Source organism: Anolis carolinensis, chromosome 5 (assembly GCF_035594765.1).
Source record: "Anolis carolinensis isolate JA03-04 chromosome 5, rAnoCar3.1.pri, whole genome shotgun sequence".
NCBI classification, from domain to species: Eukaryota; Metazoa; Chordata; class Lepidosauria; order Squamata; family Dactyloidae; genus Anolis; species Anolis carolinensis.
Genome location: NC_085845.1, coordinates 104,554,768 through 104,572,503, shown reverse-complemented (window position 1 = coordinate 104,572,503; position 17,736 = coordinate 104,554,768).

Below are 17,736 nucleotides of genomic sequence, written 5' to 3'. Positions count from 1 at the left end.
TTTTTGTTCATGTCAATGAAGCTTACAAGGCTTTATGCATCTGGAAAGCACTATTTGGATTTTTTGCATTGTGAAGAGAGGTGAAGATAGGCCTTGAACCAAAAAAAGCCTTGGGTGAAAAGCTGTCCTTCAAATGCTCCAAAATGCCCCATTAGGCTCCTAAAATCAACTTAAAATTTTCAGGCTTTAAAAACATGTGATTTTGGGGGTAGTTTTCATGCTGTTTTCTGGCTAAAAATCCCAAGGAATAGCCAACCACACAGGATCACAAGCAAGAACTATCCCTCACTGCCATAATATCTTAAGATTGTTCCAGATAGGTATTTGGTCACTGGCCTATCTGAGAATCCATCTGTTTCTTAGTGACAGCATTAGACAGACTAGAACTTATGTTCTTTAGCACTGCTCTTTAAGATTACAAATCTAGTCTTTCCCCATCATGGCCTTGCTCCAGGGAATGTTGTCTTCCCTGTCACCTTCAGAGTTGGTCCAGAACATGTCGCCTTTGCTGCCATTGGGTTCATTTAAAATACAGCACCTTTTAGAGGATTTTTCAATCGGGCAGGTGATATCTAGTGCACAACAACATATGGTGCAGCATCCTTAATTTTCTCTCTCAGTTGTCAGTTCCTTGTTTGGCTCACAAAATTATTTCTCATCCTGCTCTTGGACATAAGTTTTGAAGGGTCAGTTCACACTAACATTTAGGGACTGTAAAACAGGTCATTCCAGAATGACAACAGGTTTGCTGTTCATGCTGCATAGTTTCTTCTTGACTTTATCAGTCAAGTGACCACAAAATATGTCCAGACATAGCACCAATGGTAGATTGGGAAGGGCACCAGAACAACATCACCATAAATTTTTGAGCCAGTCAAGCATTCTGTCACCCATCTCTTTCTTGGCTTCAGGTTATGACATCATTAGGAAAAAGCCTGGTCACACTGACCTTCAAGGATATTTAAAAATGCTGGAAGCTTGTACCCATCTGCAGCTATAGCCAGAATTACAGTTACTCACTGCTCCTTCTATCCTGATGTTTTCATGGGATCTTCCATTGCCCATGGAACTGCTATGGTGTAGTTATGTGGCATGTTGAATCAGATTGGTGTCTTGCTCATGTTACCAATCTCTCCCATCAAAAGGTTGCCTCTCCTTCAGAGCTCGATAACATACTGCTGGAATGCTCCAAGTTATTCTTCAAAATCATCTGAGAGGTTCTGCCATATTTGCATGCGTCATTGTAAATAAAAGCCCATGTGCTTCATAAAGGGATTGCCCATCCACATCTGGCCTTAAATACTTGCCTTGGAATACCAAGGACCGTGGCTACCTTACTTACCTTTATTCCACATTTCCTTATTGAGTAACTTGTCATAAGTAGATCACTATTCCTCCTTTCCTGTGCAATTTTCAGAACTTGATTTACATCAGGGTGTCTTCCTTTTTGAGGATCAGCAAATTTCTTTCTCACTGTGGTAATAGCAAATATCTCTAATTTGTGTTGCTGCCATAAGCTAATTTTTCTCTCTGCTATGCGGAATTGTCTTACAGCCTACCTATTCCCATGTATTTTTGCATGGAGAATCACTTTTTCTTTGAATCCAGCTTCATATGATACCGCTCACTTTTTTTCTTCCATCTCAAAAATAGTAAGACACTCTTATTTCATTACTACTACTACTACTACTACTACTACTACTAATAATAATAATAATAATAATAATAATAATAATAATAGTTGGTAGAAAATATTGCACCATTAGTTTTATTCCCTCGTCTGTAAATTCCTCTTTACTTGTGACCTCATCACATTAAGGCGAATTCGACAGCATGTGCCAGTTCACCTTTCCTTTTATGATGGAGCCCACTGATTCCTGTCCTGTGATGCAATGCAACTTCTGGTGGGGGCTCTGTCATAAAAGGGAATGTAAATTTTATCCCCCAGGCCTCCGATGGCCTAGGGGATAAAAGCCTCATGACTTGAAGGTTGGGTTGCTGACCTGAAAGCTGCCAGGTTCGAATCCCACCCCGGGGAGAGTGTGAATGAGCTCCCTCTATCAGCTCCAGCTCCATGCGGGGACATGAGAGAAGCCTCCCACAAGGATGGTAAAACATCAAAACATCTGGGCGTTCCCTGGGCAACGTCCTTGCAGACAGCCAATTCTCTCACTCCAGAAGCAACTCCGGTTACTCCTGACACGAAAAAAAAGTGAAATTGTGCATGCCGGTACAGTGGCAATATGGGAAGTTCCTGTGTTGCCTTGGTTCAAAAGGGGCAAACCGGGTGGCAGACCCTTCCCCCTATGGGATGAGGACTCCTGTGAATCAGGCGATGTGGGGCATCAGGTGACGGGTTCCTCACACCCCCGGACGGGTACCACTGGAATTGCCACAATCATGGCAATTCCGGCAGCATTTATGAAGAGGTCTCTGTTTTATTACCTCAGGCCTGCATAATCAGACAGAGCTCTGGTCTCCAGGAGACACTGATGCGATGATTGAGCTGGACCCATGATCTCATCACACTTACCTTAAATAATAATAATTTTATTTCTTACCCATCTCTCCTCACCTTAAACAGCATCCTAGAATGCTTCCACCCTGACTTGGGGATGGATCCCCATGCCGGCCATCACATGACGTCATGTGACTTCCAGCTGAAAGTATTGCTGGAGCCCTCAGTCCCAACATGGGAGGTTTCCTGTGTTGTGCTGGCTCCACTGGATCCTTGGCACTTAGGCAACACTTTCCCCATGTGATGGGGAAAGCATCACCAAGAGGGAGCTGCGCTCAGGGTGATAGATTCGCCCTGCTGCCCCTCTTTTCTCGTGGAAGCCAGGCACCCTGCTTCATCTGCCTTTCTGATGAGGTCGCCAGTGCCACTCCCCATTTCCCCAACTCACAGTTGTTATTGACTTAGTGGCCCCATCTTAGCACTTGGTGCATCCCTGATGATTTTCCAGAATGCCACTGTGATGCATGCAAGTCTGGGCACCTTTGCTTTCCTTTCTTCACCCGATAATGGCTTGCAAGGGGACAGGGTACATCAAGAACCTCTTTGGATTCCCCCAGTCTTGCTCAGGCTGCAGTGTAGTTGAGGACTTTCAAGAGGTGCTGCCAGGTAAAGGGGCTACAGCCATGACCTTGCACTCGGGTGGACAGAGGACGGAGGAAGAAGAGCAGAATCTAATGCAAAAGGTAGATGGTGCAACATGTAGTCCATGGGTTTCCACATGTTCGACCCTAATGTGCCATCGAATCTAATATGCACCCTGATTTTTGCAATGTAATTTGGCCAAAAAGGTGTCCATTAGATTTGGGTTGATAATGGCAATTTCTGACTTTTCTCCAAATTCCCAACCCACTTGCACAGACACAAGAGGACAAAAGGATCAGCCTCTAAAGTGCACTTAAGGTACTGATAAACTATGTCCTGCCAAGATTTTTTAATCTTTTAGGAAAGCCATGAATCCTCTTGATTTTCCTAATTTATTCTCCACCAGCTTCAAAATAGAGGGTCAACAGTACAGTGAGTTAGCAGTAAGTTCTGATGGGTTTTAACAATGTAAAGGAAAAGAATACAAGTTTCCTAACAGCCCAAACAAAGACTCACAGAGATGTAAGGTAGATTTACCACTTGCATGTGCCACTAACAGAATGCCAGTCCCTATGTATTAAAGGAAGAAGCCAAAGCGTTGAGAAAGAAACATGTTTCAGCATCTTTCTTTCTAAGGCAGTGGTTCTCAGCCTATGGGCCCCCAGATGTTTTGGCCTTCAACTCCCAGAAATCCTAACAGCTAGGATCCCTGGGATTTCTGGGAGTTGAAGGCCAAAACATCTGGGGACCCACAGGTTGAGAACCACTGTTCTAAAGTTTTTCTTTCCACACTGGGCTGCAAGAAGAGCTGTCAAACATTCGAGTAGTAGTAGGTGAAATGGGGTAAATATTTTATTTTCATCCTGACTTCATTGGGTGATACAATCCAGTTTAAAAGGTGAGTGCTAGGATTAAAGCAGTGATTCCCAAAGTGGGCGCTACCGCCCCCTAGTGGGCGCTGCAGCGATCCAGGGGGGCGGTGATGGCCACAGGTGCATTTGCCATATGCATTAATACATATATCTTTCTGTTTAATTGCTATTCAAATTTTTTAAAAATAATTTCCAAGGGGCGCTGAGTAATATTTTTTCTGGAAAGCGGGCAGTAGGCCAAATAAGTTTGGGAACCACTGCTTTAAAGTATATTCTCACAATCTTACTCCTGTTTGTATTACAGCAGTGGGGATGGGAAGAAGTAGTCCTAATGAAGTTGTTGTTGGGGTTGTTGTGTGTTTTCTGGGCTGTATGGCCATGTTCCAGAAGCATTCTCTCCTGATGTTTCACCCACATACAGCCCGGAAGAAACACAACAAGCTTATGATTCCATCCATGAAAGCTTTCGACAATGAGGTTGTTGTTATTCTTGCCTCATGACAAGATGGGATACACTGGGGTAGGTAACTATGGAAAATCCAAGGGTCACTGACTTTCAACCATGAATTTAAGGAAGGTTTAGAAATGACAAATTTTGCACGTTTTTAGTGATATAGCATTCAAGGAATATTAAACAAAATGATTTATTATCTGTCAGTGAAACTTTTTACATGCTAGGAGTAGAAGAATGCTTATGAGGATGGGACAAAGAGCGGCAAAAGACCTAGGCCATCATGCTACTTCTAGCCTAGAAAGCAGTGGTTCTCAACCTGTGGTTCCCCAGATGTTTTGGCCTACAACTCCCAGAAATCCCAGCCAGTTTACCAGCTGTTGGGATTTCTGGGAGTTGAAGGCCAAAACATCTGGGGACCCACAGGTTGAGAACCATCAATATAAAGCAACACTGGCCTGGGAAATTGTGGGACCCTCCCCCAGATAATCAATCACAGTACCCTCCTACCTACATTAGAGAATGTGTGCTCTTATTTAGCCCTGGTTATTTAAAGCCACTTTATTTTAGACCAGAAAGGGTCCCTCTTCCCAGAAGAGGCTTTTAGCCAAGCCCAGGAGATATGGGGCTTAATGTATTTCGAATTACATTTATGAGAACAGAAATTCATTTTTTTCTTTCTTAATCAGACATTTACAAAGGTGAGCCATGACTGCAGCCAAAGGGGAGCACTTTTATTTAAGAGACTAAAAATTAATGTCAAATGTTCCTCTGAATTCCCAGGCAGAATGATATCTATGTTGAATGTGTCAATCGTCCACATTATCTGCGTTGAACTGGTTTATATGAGTCTACACTGCCATAAAATACAGTTCAAAGCGGATAATCTGGATTGTATATGGCAGTGTAGAAGGGGTCTGAGTTCGACCTGAAAAAGGTTCAGTGATAGTGTTATATCGGGGGAGTTGTTTGTGTCCTATAACTAGCCCTAGTCGAAATGTAACTCCTTTCATTTTTTTCAATAAAGCATATTAATTTTTCTAGAAAATTCATTAATAATAATAATAATAATAATAATAATAATAATAATAATACACTGTTATTTATACCGCATCACCATCTCCCATAGGGACTCGGGCGGCTTACAAATAGCACACAATGGTGCCACACAACATATAAAATTCAGTATATCAACATTAAAACCAATAACACATTTAAAACCAGACATATAAAATTAGCAAGAGCATTAGAGTCAATAAGTATGGTAAAGTATGGATTAAAGATCAATGCAATCAATTTAATGAGAGTAACAAAACTAAGAAAACAACAAATTACAGTCAGAGTTATCAGATCTCAAAAGCATTCCTTGAATCAGTTGGGTGGCTCATTCAGATGGTAGTTTAACTCATCAGGGAAGCCACATTGTTCAAAAAGCACTCAGCCAAAACCTGGCCATATGCATTTCTTTCCCAATATGTTCACCCCCCAGAGTGGGCATACACACCAGATGGCAAATGGCTTTAAGTTCAGCCAATGACAGTTTATTGAAATCCCCATGAGACCTCTCCGCCAACCAGCGTCCAAAGTGAATGGACCTTTAAACTTTCAGCAGCAAGGAATTGATATTCCCTTAAACCAGTGGTTCCCAACTTTTTTTGACCAGGAACCACTTTGTCCAGGGACCACTCTCCAGCATTAGTACCAAAAGAATTCCGAATCAGATTTTGGTCAACTTTAGATTGGGTTTGGTTATTTGGGGTGCTAATTCAGAAAATTGCACTGGTATCAGCTCTAGTTTCTGATACAGAACATATGCCATCCAGTAGTCACCATCTGCTTGCCCGCAGAAAACCACATTTAATAATCTAGAGTTGATGTGGTTAGCTCTGCGGAAAGAAGCGGAAATAAAATTAATAAAATAAAATAGAGGAAGGAGGTTCGCGAACCATATTTTTGTTCTCGCGATCCACTGCTGGGCCATGGCCCACAGGTTGAGAACCACTGCTTTAAACCAATAGTGCTATGGATCCACACCATTGTTTTTCATCACGTTCAGTGTCTGTAAATTCTTATGAAATGTCTGTACTGGGAGTGCTAGGGCATGTCAGATTTGGGATCACCTTGACCCAATATCTGTTTTGGCCATCAGTGAATAAAAATCTGTTCCTTGGAAACATCATCATCATCATCATCATCATCATCACCATCATCTTATACCCCCCACCATCTCCCCACAGGGACTCGGGTCGGCTTACATTTGGGAAGCCAGGCATGCCGGGAATCCAAACCCTGCAATTGTGGTAACATTTTGCCCTCACAGTGTACATCTCGCTTGCTTCTTGCACTCTTGCTACTCATACTGCTAGCTCTCTTGCTACTTGTCTTGCCTGCAGTGCACCCCACGATTGCTTGTTGCACACTGCCTGCTCACTTTCAATTTGTTCATGTGGGAATGTCTGTGAATGACTCATTTTTTAAGACTGACTGAACAGTGCATCTGTCCTATATCCCATATCTCGTCTTATACAAAGCTAAACAACAACAATTTATAATCTGGCCAAAGTGGGCACTAGAATCTTGGTAAAACCCAATGATCCAGGTGATATGGCAACCTTAGTTATATTTCTCATCTCTGGGAGGCAGTTGGTTGGTTGAAAGCGTTAATGCATATTGATGCATATGGAATGCTCTGCTCCAGACGACAGGCCCTTTCACGTTACAGACTTGGAGTAATGCTTCTTAAACTGTGGGTCCTGGCCCCAAATGGGGTCCCTTTAGTTCCTAAAAAAATTCAGAACCCGGATGCAGGAAGGAGGGGGAAGGAACTCAGCGGAAGAAGTAGTAAAGAGAGGAAGCAAGAAGGGCGGCGGGGCCAGCATTCCATAGAGTCTCGGGAGGACAAAGGGTAAATAGGAAGGTACGGAAGCTGAGGACGGAAAGACGAGAGAGCAGTGAAAAGAAGAAAAGAGAGCAGTGAAAGAAGAAAAGAAGGTCTTGGTGGTGAACAGGCGACGAGGATGAGAAGCAGACGAGGCGGAGAAGGAGGAGAAGGAGGACGAAAATCGGACGGAGAGATCGAGAGAGCACGCCAGGGTGAGCGGGGAGACGAGGACGAGAAGCAGACGGAGTGGAGGAGTGGAGGAGTAAGGAAGAAGGAGTAGACGTGGACGAGAAGAAGACGGGTGACAGCGAGAGAAGAAGGGTCAGACGAGGAAGAGAAACGAACGGGGCGGCAGAGGGAGGAGAGAAAAGGGAACGAGGAGGACAACTATATGGGGTGACGGAAAGGGGGAAATAGAGAGGAAACTGCGGTGAGAGTCGTAATTGAGGAAAGGAGGGAGAAAAAGAGATAATTGGAAAGAAACTTGGGGAGTTTAAAAGAAAAATTAACAAAGGGTAGAAAAGATAAAAGGACAGGAGGAAGGGAGGGCTCAAAATTTAATTTATCTAAAATAAAAATATTAATACTCAAGAGGCGATGAGTTTTGGGCATAGAAATAAATTTATACAAAAAATTAAGAAATAAGGGAGAAACGTTGGAGAAGTAAGAGTTACAAAGGCTATTGACTAGTACTATTGATTGTTATGAAGATTTTTGCATGTTATATTGACTATTGACTATTGACTATTGTTGACTAACCCGACTACTAAATTTATTAAGTATATCTCCCCCAGAAGAACAGTTGAGGAAATTGGAGAAAGAGGCTTAAAGCATTAAAGTATTAAAGCATTAACCCCTTCACGAGAGACTTGGATAATATCCTTAATTGCAGTAATAAGAAATATTGTTAACGACTTTACACTTAAATCTAGTTTATTGAGATGGCAACTCCAAAGGCGAAGATGGATGACAAGAAAATCACCTCAAGAAGAGGATCAATTCCGGAGGAGGTGAACCTGAAAGATATCATGAAGGAACTCCAGAGGATTGTTGATAACCAAAAAATGTTCCAGGACCAGATGACATCGATGGAAAAAACGTTCCAGGACCAGATGACATCGATGAAAAAAGACTTAACAGAAGAATTTACAGAAATGAAAAAGGAAATGAAAGACTTGCAGGAAGATATCAAAGAAATAAAAGAAGACAACAAAAAACTAGAAAAATCACAAGAAAACTTTAAAACCAAGTTAGAAAAATTAGAACTAAAAAGCGCTAAGTTAGAGGAAAGACAGGAAAGACTGGAAATGAAAGAATTAGAGTACCAAATAAGAATAAGAAATATAGTAGAAGAACCGAAAGAAAATGTAAAGCAAATTGTAACTCAAATTCTAGCGGACTTGCTACAAATACAAGATGAAGAAATGGAAGATAGCATAGAAAAAGCTTTCAGAGTAACAACAAATTTTTCAAGGAAAAACAAGGTAGCAAGAGATGTAGTGGTCCATTTTGAGAGAAGGAAAACCAGAGAGGAAGTGTTGAGACTAAGTAAGAAAAACACCATACGATTTAAAGTACTAAAAGTGACAATCCTCAAGGAACACCCAACAAGTACAATGATAAAAAGGAAAAAATATCTCTTCCTTACGGAAGAACTTAAAAAGCGTCAAATTAGATTTAGGTGGGAAAGACGAGAAGGAATTATGGTCACCTATAAGCAAGAACAACACTGGATCACTACAGAAGACAAAGCTAAGGATTTCTACAAAAAATTAATGAAGGAAAAAACCAAACCTAACCCGAACATCAGCCCTCCAGAAGAAGAAGTGGAAAGGGAAAAGAAAAGAGCCAGAGCTATTTCCCCAGAAAAATACTCTACCAAACTCACCGCACAAACACAAAATTTGATAGACTTAGAAGAAAGAGAGGAAAAAGAAGACTAAGAATAAAACATGGAAATAAAATGTCACTCAAACAACATTAATGGACTAAATATACCAAATAAAAGAATTAGATTATTTAACCACTTAAAGAAGTCGAAATTTGATTTAATCGCCCTTCAAGAAACACACATCTCCCACAGACACACTGCATTATTATCAAACAAAAGTTTAGGTATTGAATTTTCCGCCTCAGCAAAGGAAAAAAAAAGGGGAGTAGTATTATACATAAATGAGAAATTGAACCCAGAATTAGCATTTAAAGACGAGGAAGGTAGATGGATAGGTGTAAAGATCAAGATAGGGAACCAGACAACTCTAATTTGCAATATCTATGCACCCAATGGGTCAAAAATAACCTTTTTAGAAAATTTAAAAAAGAAAATAGATGAACAAGACTTCGAAGAATTAGTAATCTTGGGGGATTTCAATGGAATAATTGACCCAGATTTTGATAAAACGGGAGGTTCCCCAAGCCAAAAAAGAAAGAAAACACGATCAGGCAAATTACCAGCAAAATTTGTGAAGGCACTGCAAGATTGGGGATTAAAAGATGTATGGAGGGCCCACCACGACAAGGAAAGAGATTTCACCTATTTTTCCAATAGTCACAATAGCTGGACAAGAATAGATATGGTCTGGATGACATTCCCAATGATTCCCAAAGTCACAAAAATAAAAATTCTTCCCCGGTACATTTCGGACCACTGTCCAATAGAATTTACAATTAATAAGACACAAAGAAATTTCAGTTGGAAACTTAATGGAAACTTAATTAAATCAGAAGAGGATATTATAAGAAATAAGAATATTCTCAAGGAATTTTTCGAAATAAATAACACAACTGATGTCCCTCCACAAGTAATTTGGGACACAAGTAAAGCATTTATGCGGGGACACTTTATCCAACAGAGTGCCCAGAAAAATAAAATCAAAAATAAGTTAAGAAACAAGATAAATGAAGAAATCCATATAAATGAAAACAAACTGAAACAAGAACCAACAAATAGGAAAGTAAAACAGGAATTGGAAATTTTGCAAAAACAAAGAGTTTCTATAGATTTAGAGGAGACAGCCAAAAAACTTAAATTTCTAAAACAACAATATTTTCAAAATGCAAACAAACCGGGAAAGTGGCTAGCGTGGAAAATTAAAAAGAAAAAACAGGCCAAAACAATATCAGAAATAAACACAGATGGGAAAAGATATACAACAGAACAGGAGATAGCGGCCCAATTCAATAAATTTTACAGTAAATTGTATTCCAAAGACCACATCAACAAAGATATGATATTTAAATTTCTTTGTAACCAAAATATGTCTAAAATATCAGAAAACCAAAGAGAGCTATTAAACAAAGAAATAACGGAAAAAGAAATCCAAAAGGCAATCCAAAATATGGAGGGCAACAAAGCACCAGGTCCCGATGGACTGAGTGGATTATATTACAAGACTTTCGCGGAAGAAACGATCCCTTTTCTAAAAAAAAATCATGAATGATATCTTAGAAAATAAGAAAATACCAGATTCATGGCGTTATGCCACAATAACTGTAATCCCAAAAGAAGGACAGGACCCAAAAAATGTTAAAAACTATCGACCCATATCCTTACTAAATTCGGACTATAAAATTTTTACAAATATTTTAGCAGAGAGAATGAAGGAATTTCTGATAGATTGGATAGGGGAAGAACAAACAGGCTTTCTACCCAAAAGACAAATGAGGGATAATGTGAGAGAAATTATAGACATAATTGAACACTATGAAACAACCAAAAAAGAGGAATTGGCTCTTCTAACAATAGACATGGAAAAAGCCTTTGATAACCTTAATTGGGACCTCTTCAAATTAATGATAAAAGAACTGGATATGGGATACAAATTTTCTAACGCGATTAACCAAATTTATAACCAACAAGAAGCCAAAATAAAAATAAATTCGCTTGAATCCAAAAATTTCAAAATCCAGAAAGGAACTAGACAAGGCTGCCCTCTGTCCCCTCTCCTATTTATTTTTTCAATAGAGCTACTATTAAACAGTATTAGAAAGGACCCCCAGCTAAAAGGTGCTAATATTAGGAAATACAATTATAAAATTAGAGCATTTGCGGATGATTTAATTTGTATAATAGAAGATCCATTAAAGACAATAAATCATTGGCTAACTAAATTTAAAGACTTTGAAGAAATATCAGGATTAAAAATTAATATAGATAAAACTATGATACTAACAAAGAATATGACGAATACCAAACAAAAAGAATTGACAAAAATATCAGGTATCCAAATTAAAAAAAAGATTAAATATTTGGGAATAATATTAACCGCCAAAAATTCCCAACTCTTAGAAAATAACTATGACACCAAATGGAAGGAGATTAAAAAAGAATTAGAAAAATGGAAGTACCTAAAACTATCACTCCTAGGAAGAGTTGCTGCAGTAAAAATGACCATATTACCGAAAATGATATTTCTTTTTCAAAACATCCCAATCATAAGAAATTCCCAAAGATTTAAAAATTGGAACAAAGATTTAAGTAAATTCATCTGGATGGGGAAGAAACCTAGAATTAAAAGAATTTATTTGATGGATGATAAAAAAAGAGGGGGATTAGGTCTACCAAACCTTCAACTTTACCATGATGCTTGCGGGTTAACGTGGGTAAAAGACTGGGCCACACTCCAAAAAACAAAAATTCTAACACTAGAAGGAGCTGACTTAAGAACAGGGTGGCATGCATACCTATGGTATAATAAAAAATTAGTGGAAAAAAACTTCGGGAATCATTTCATACGATCCTCGCTGTTGAATATATGGGAAAAATACAAGAAAAGATTCCATCTGAAAACACCATTGTGGATCTCCCCGCTAGAAGCATGCCAAAGAAGGGAAACGAGCAGTGAAAATTGGCCAAGATATAAAGATATACTAATTAGAAAGAATAACACCTACAATTTGAAAAGTCAGGATGAACTGAATAAACAATTTCCAAACATAGGATGGTTTCAATATTTTCAGATAAGAGATGTATTTATCAAAGACAAAGAACTTGGATTTGAAGACAAAGAAAGATTTTGGGATAAGATAATGCAATTGGAAAAAAAGATGATATCTAATATTTACAAAAAATTATTAGAATGGGAAACAGAAACGGAACCAATCAAAGATTGCATGATAGAATGGGCGAAAAATTTGGGGAAACAATTCAATTAGCGGAATGGGAAAAGAGTTGGAATACTAGACTCAAATTCACATATGCAATGGACATGAAAGAAAATTGGGTAAAAATGTTTTACAGATGGCATTGGACGCCACAAAAAATTGCTAAATTTAATAACAAGACATCTAACAAGTGTTGGAAATGCGAGGAAGAAGTGGGGACCTTCTTTCATTGCTGGTGGACATGCAAAAAGGCAAAGTCCTATTGGAAAGATATACACCAAAGAATACAAAAGATGTTGCAGATTAGAGTTGAGCTGAACCCAAAATATTTCCTTTTGGGGATGTTAAATATAGAAAAAGACAGAAACAAGGAAATTCTATTTAATTATCTTACCACTGCAGCTAGAATGAACTTTGCTAAATTCTGGAAAGATAGAGAAATGCCGGATGTAAGATGTTGGTTAACAAAGATCTGGGAAGTAATGAATATGGACAAATTAACATATTTACTACAAAATAATGAAGGCAGACCAAAAAGACAGACAAACTGGGAAATGATTAAAATTTATTTGAAAGAGGAAGAACATAGGGTGATAATTTAATATATATGGAAAATAAGATTCACAAAACAATCGAGAGTATACACTAATGGAATCACACAAAATAAAGACACCGGATAGAGATGGTTTAAAGAACAAAAAAATTTTTTTTGTTAAATTATGGTGGTATATGACACTGTGCTAAGATGGAAGTCAACTTTTAAGATAGAGTATGTTTGCTCTTTGCTGTTTTTGTTTTTACATATATATATATATATATATATATATATATATATATATATATATACACACACACACACATATATTTCCTTATTTTTACTTTTTTCTTTCCTTTTCTTTCGATTTCCTTTCTTTTTTCTTTTTTCGGGTTTGTTCGTCTTCTCCACTGTTATTACTCTTCCCCTCTCCCCATTTTGTTCTATTCCAAATTTATTTTTATTGTATGTTGAAAGCACTAATAAAAATTTATTAAACACAAAATTCAGAACTCCATCTAGTGGTTGTTTTAGACATTTAAACCAATATGTTAGTAAAACTTATGTATTCAGCAGATACTGCAGAAAATGTTTCAGCCGTGCTTCATGAAACAGGGAAATTGGCTTCTTTAGCAAACCTTGCAAATGCTGATTTGTTATCAGTAAATCAGTAAATAAGTAAATAATATTTGGTTTCATACCCATTTTATATACAGGCAGTCCCCAAATTACAAACAAGATAGGTTTTGTAGGTTTGTCCTTAAAATGAATTTGTTTGTAAGTCGGAACAGATACATGTTTCAAGTGTAATGCCAGATATACACACAGAGAGACAAACTCTGCGGTGTTTGTTTTGCAGTCTATGTGTCCCTGATCAGAAGATTTCGCCCCACTTTCTTTCCCAGTGAGAATTGGATTTTGAACAAAATTGGCTTGTTGTGGAAACGAGGCTTAGTGAGAAAGCTTCTGTTGAGACCCCTTTCCCCATGATAACTCTTCCAGGAGTGAATTTCCCTTCCAAGGGGTAGATTTCTCTCACTTTCTGTTATCTCACCCCCGCTCTTAACTAGGAGTCAGATGCTTGTAACTCTGAGACTGCATGTATACTGGAGATCACATAAACATTTCTCAGGCCAAAAGAGGTACAAAGCAGAAAGGTTATCTGCTTTCAATTGGATTATATGGCAGTGCAGACTCATATAATCAAGTTCAAAGCAGATAATGTGGATTATCTGCCTTGATAACCTGGATTACATCACAGCGTAGGAGCCTTAGACCCCTCTACACTGCCCTATATCCCAGGATCTGAACTCAGATTATCTGCTTTAAAGTGGATTATATGAGTCTCCATTGCCAGATAATCTGACATAAGCAAATAATCTGGGATCAGATCCTGGGATATAGGGCAGTTTGGAAGGGGCTTTAGAGCACTTTGATCTAGGGGCTACTTTATGATTTGTAGTTCCGGATAGGGGATGGATCATTCAGTCACCTACTGTCTTACACTATTGCTGATAGAGAAATCGAAGTGTATGCATCCCCCCTGATGTTCTGCAGCTGCCTTCTTCCTGCATAAATCTGAGGTCCCTTCCACACAGTTGTATAAAATCCACATTGAATTGGATTATATGGCAGTGAGGAAAAGGTGGGTGCTAGAAATAATATAATATGAAAGGAAGCACAACCTGGGGATCACAACCAGATACAGTGAAGACATCTGCCCTTGCGCTTTGCTACTCTGCTGCTGAATACGTATGTCCAGTGTGGAACATATCTCACCACATTAAAACAGTAGATGTGGCTCTTAATGAAAGCCACATTATCATAGGATGTCGACACCCCACACCACTGGAAAAATTATACTGTTTAGCTGGTGTTGCACCACCTGACAGTAGCAGCCAATAATAAAAGGACCAAGGCATTGACATCTCCGGCCCATCCCCTGTTCAGATATCAGCCAGCACGCCAATGCCTTAAATAAAGAAACAGCTTTCTAAGATCTACAGAGATACTTGCAGGAACATCTCAGCAATGAAGAGTCCAAAAGTGGCAGGCTAAAACCCGGAACCTCAATCAGTGGCTAATGAGAGACTCCCTCCTGGGTGCACAGAAGACTGGGCAAGTTGGAAGGCGCTGAACAGATTGCAGTCTGGCACCACGAGATGCAGAGCCAACCTTAAGAAATGGGGCTACAAAGTGGGGGGCCACAAAGTGGAGTCTACGACATGCGAGTGCGGAGAAGAGCAAATCACAGACCACCTACTGCAATGCAGCCTGAGCCCTGCCACATGCACAATGGAGGACCTTCTTATAGCAACACCAGAGGAACTGCAGGTTGCCTGCTACTGGTCAAAGGACATTTAGTATAATGCTAAGTTGTTGGGTTTTTTTTTTAAGTGTTTTAAAATACATTACAACTTGTACCCTCGGTTCGCTTCTGACATGTAGGTAAAGGTAAAGGTTTCCCCTGATGTTAAGTCCACTCATGTCTGACTCTGGGGGGTTGGTGCTGATCTCCATTTCTAAGCCGAAGAGCTGGCGTTGTCCATAGACACCTCCAAGGTCATGTGGCCAGCATGACTGCATGGAGTGCCGTTACCTTCCCGCCAGAGCGGTACCTATTGATCTACTCACATTGGCATGTTTTCGAACTGCTAGGTTGGCAGAAGCTGGAGCTAACAGCGGCCGCTCAGGCCACTCCCAGGGTTTGAACCTGGGACCTTTTGGTCTGCAAGTTCAGCAGCTCAGTGCTTTAACACACTTCGCCATCCGGGCTCCTGTTTCTGACATGATAAATAAAAATAAATAATAGTCCATAGTCTTTAGGTTTAGTTGTACTCACTAAAGTCCATAAGTCATACTTCTTTATAGAAGTCCAAACAGCAACATGCATCCTCCTCCACTGAGGTATGATGCAAACAGGCATCCACCTCCACTGAGGTGTAAAGCAAACTGAATGGAGTCCTGAGACTGAACATGCTCAATCAAATTGGCAAATTAACATACATATAGAATACTCCAGAAGACAGGAGCAGAATTCAAAATAATCTTAACAGATTAGAAAGATGGGCTAAAACTAATAAAATGAAGTTCAACAGAGACAAATGCAAGAAACTCTACTTAGGCAGAAAAATTGAAATACAGAATGGGGAATACCTGGCTTGACAGCAGTGCGTGTGAAAAGGATCTTTGAGTCCTTGTGGACAACAAGTGAAACATGAGCCAACAATGTGATGTAGCAGCTAAAAAAGCCAATGGGATTTTGGCCTGCATAAATGGGAGAATAGTATCTAGATCCAGGGACATCATGCTACCCCCTATTCTGCCTTGGTTAGACCACACCTGGAATCACACTGTGTCCAATTCTGGGCACCGCAATTGAAAGATGTTGACACGCTGCAAGGTGTCCAGAGGTGGGTGACTAAAATGATCAAGGGTCTGGAGAACAAGGCCTATGATGAGTGGCTGAAAGTGCTGGGCACGTTTAGCCTGCAGAAGCGAAGGCTGAGAGGAGACATGATGGCCATGTATAAATATGTGAGGGGGAGTCATAGGGAGGAGGGAGCAAGCTTGCTTCCTGCTGCCCTGGAGACTAGGATGTGGAACAACTTATTTATTTATTTACAGTATTTATATTCCGCCCTTCTCACCCCGAAGGGGACTCAGGACGGATCACATTATACACACATAGGGCAAACATTCAATGCCCATAAACACATGAAACAGAGACCGAGACAGACAGATGCAGAGGCAATTTAACCTTCTTCTGAGGGGATGTTCGATTCTGGCCACAGGGGGAGCAGCTGCTTCATCATCCACTCTGACGGCACTTCCTCATTCCAGGTCATAAATTAGTTAAACTTGCCTCCCCACTTTATAAGTGGTACCTTATTTCCTACTTGATAGATGCAACTATCTTTCGGGTTGCTAGGTCAGCAACGAGCAAGGGCTATTTTTTTTTATTTTTAATTGACGGGTGCTCACCCCGCCACGGGCTGGCCTCAAACTCATGACCTCATGGTCAGAGTGATTTATTGCAGCTGCTCAACAGCCTGCGCCACAGCCCGGCTTTAAACTACAGGAAAGGAGATTCCACCTGAACATTAGGAAGAACTTCCTCACTGAGAGAGCTGTTCGGCAATGGAACTCTCTGCAGCGGAGTGTGGTGGAGGCTCCTTCTTTGGAGGCTTTCAAGCAGAACCTTTTTTTTTCATGTCAGGAGCAACCGGAGTTGCTTCTGGAGTGAGGGAATTGGCCGTCTGCAAGGAGATTGCCCAGGGGACACCCGGATGTTTTGATGTTTTACCATCCTTGTGGGAGGCTTCTCTCATGTCCCCGCATGGAGCTGGAGCGGATAGAGGGAGCTCATCCGCGCTCTCCCCGGGTGGGATTTGAACCTGGCAGCCTTCAGGTCAGCAACCCAACCTTCAAGTCACAAGGCCTTTATCCCCTAGGCGTAGTGGACTAAGTGACTTGAAGGTTGGGTTGCTGACCTGAAGGCTGCCAGGTTCGAATCCCACCTGGGGAGAGAGCGGATGAGCTCCCCCTATCAGCTCCATGCGGAGACATAAGAGAAGACTTCCTCAAGCATGGTAAAAACATCAAAATATCCGGGCGTCCCCTGGGCAACGTCCTTGCAGCCGGCCAATTCTCTCACTCCAGAATGCTCCTGACACGGGGGGGGGGGGGGGGGAAGCAGAAGCTGGATGGCCATTTGTCGGGGGTACTTTGAATGCGATTTTCCTGCTTCTTGGCAGGGGGGTGGACTGGATGGCCCAAGAATCTATGATTCTG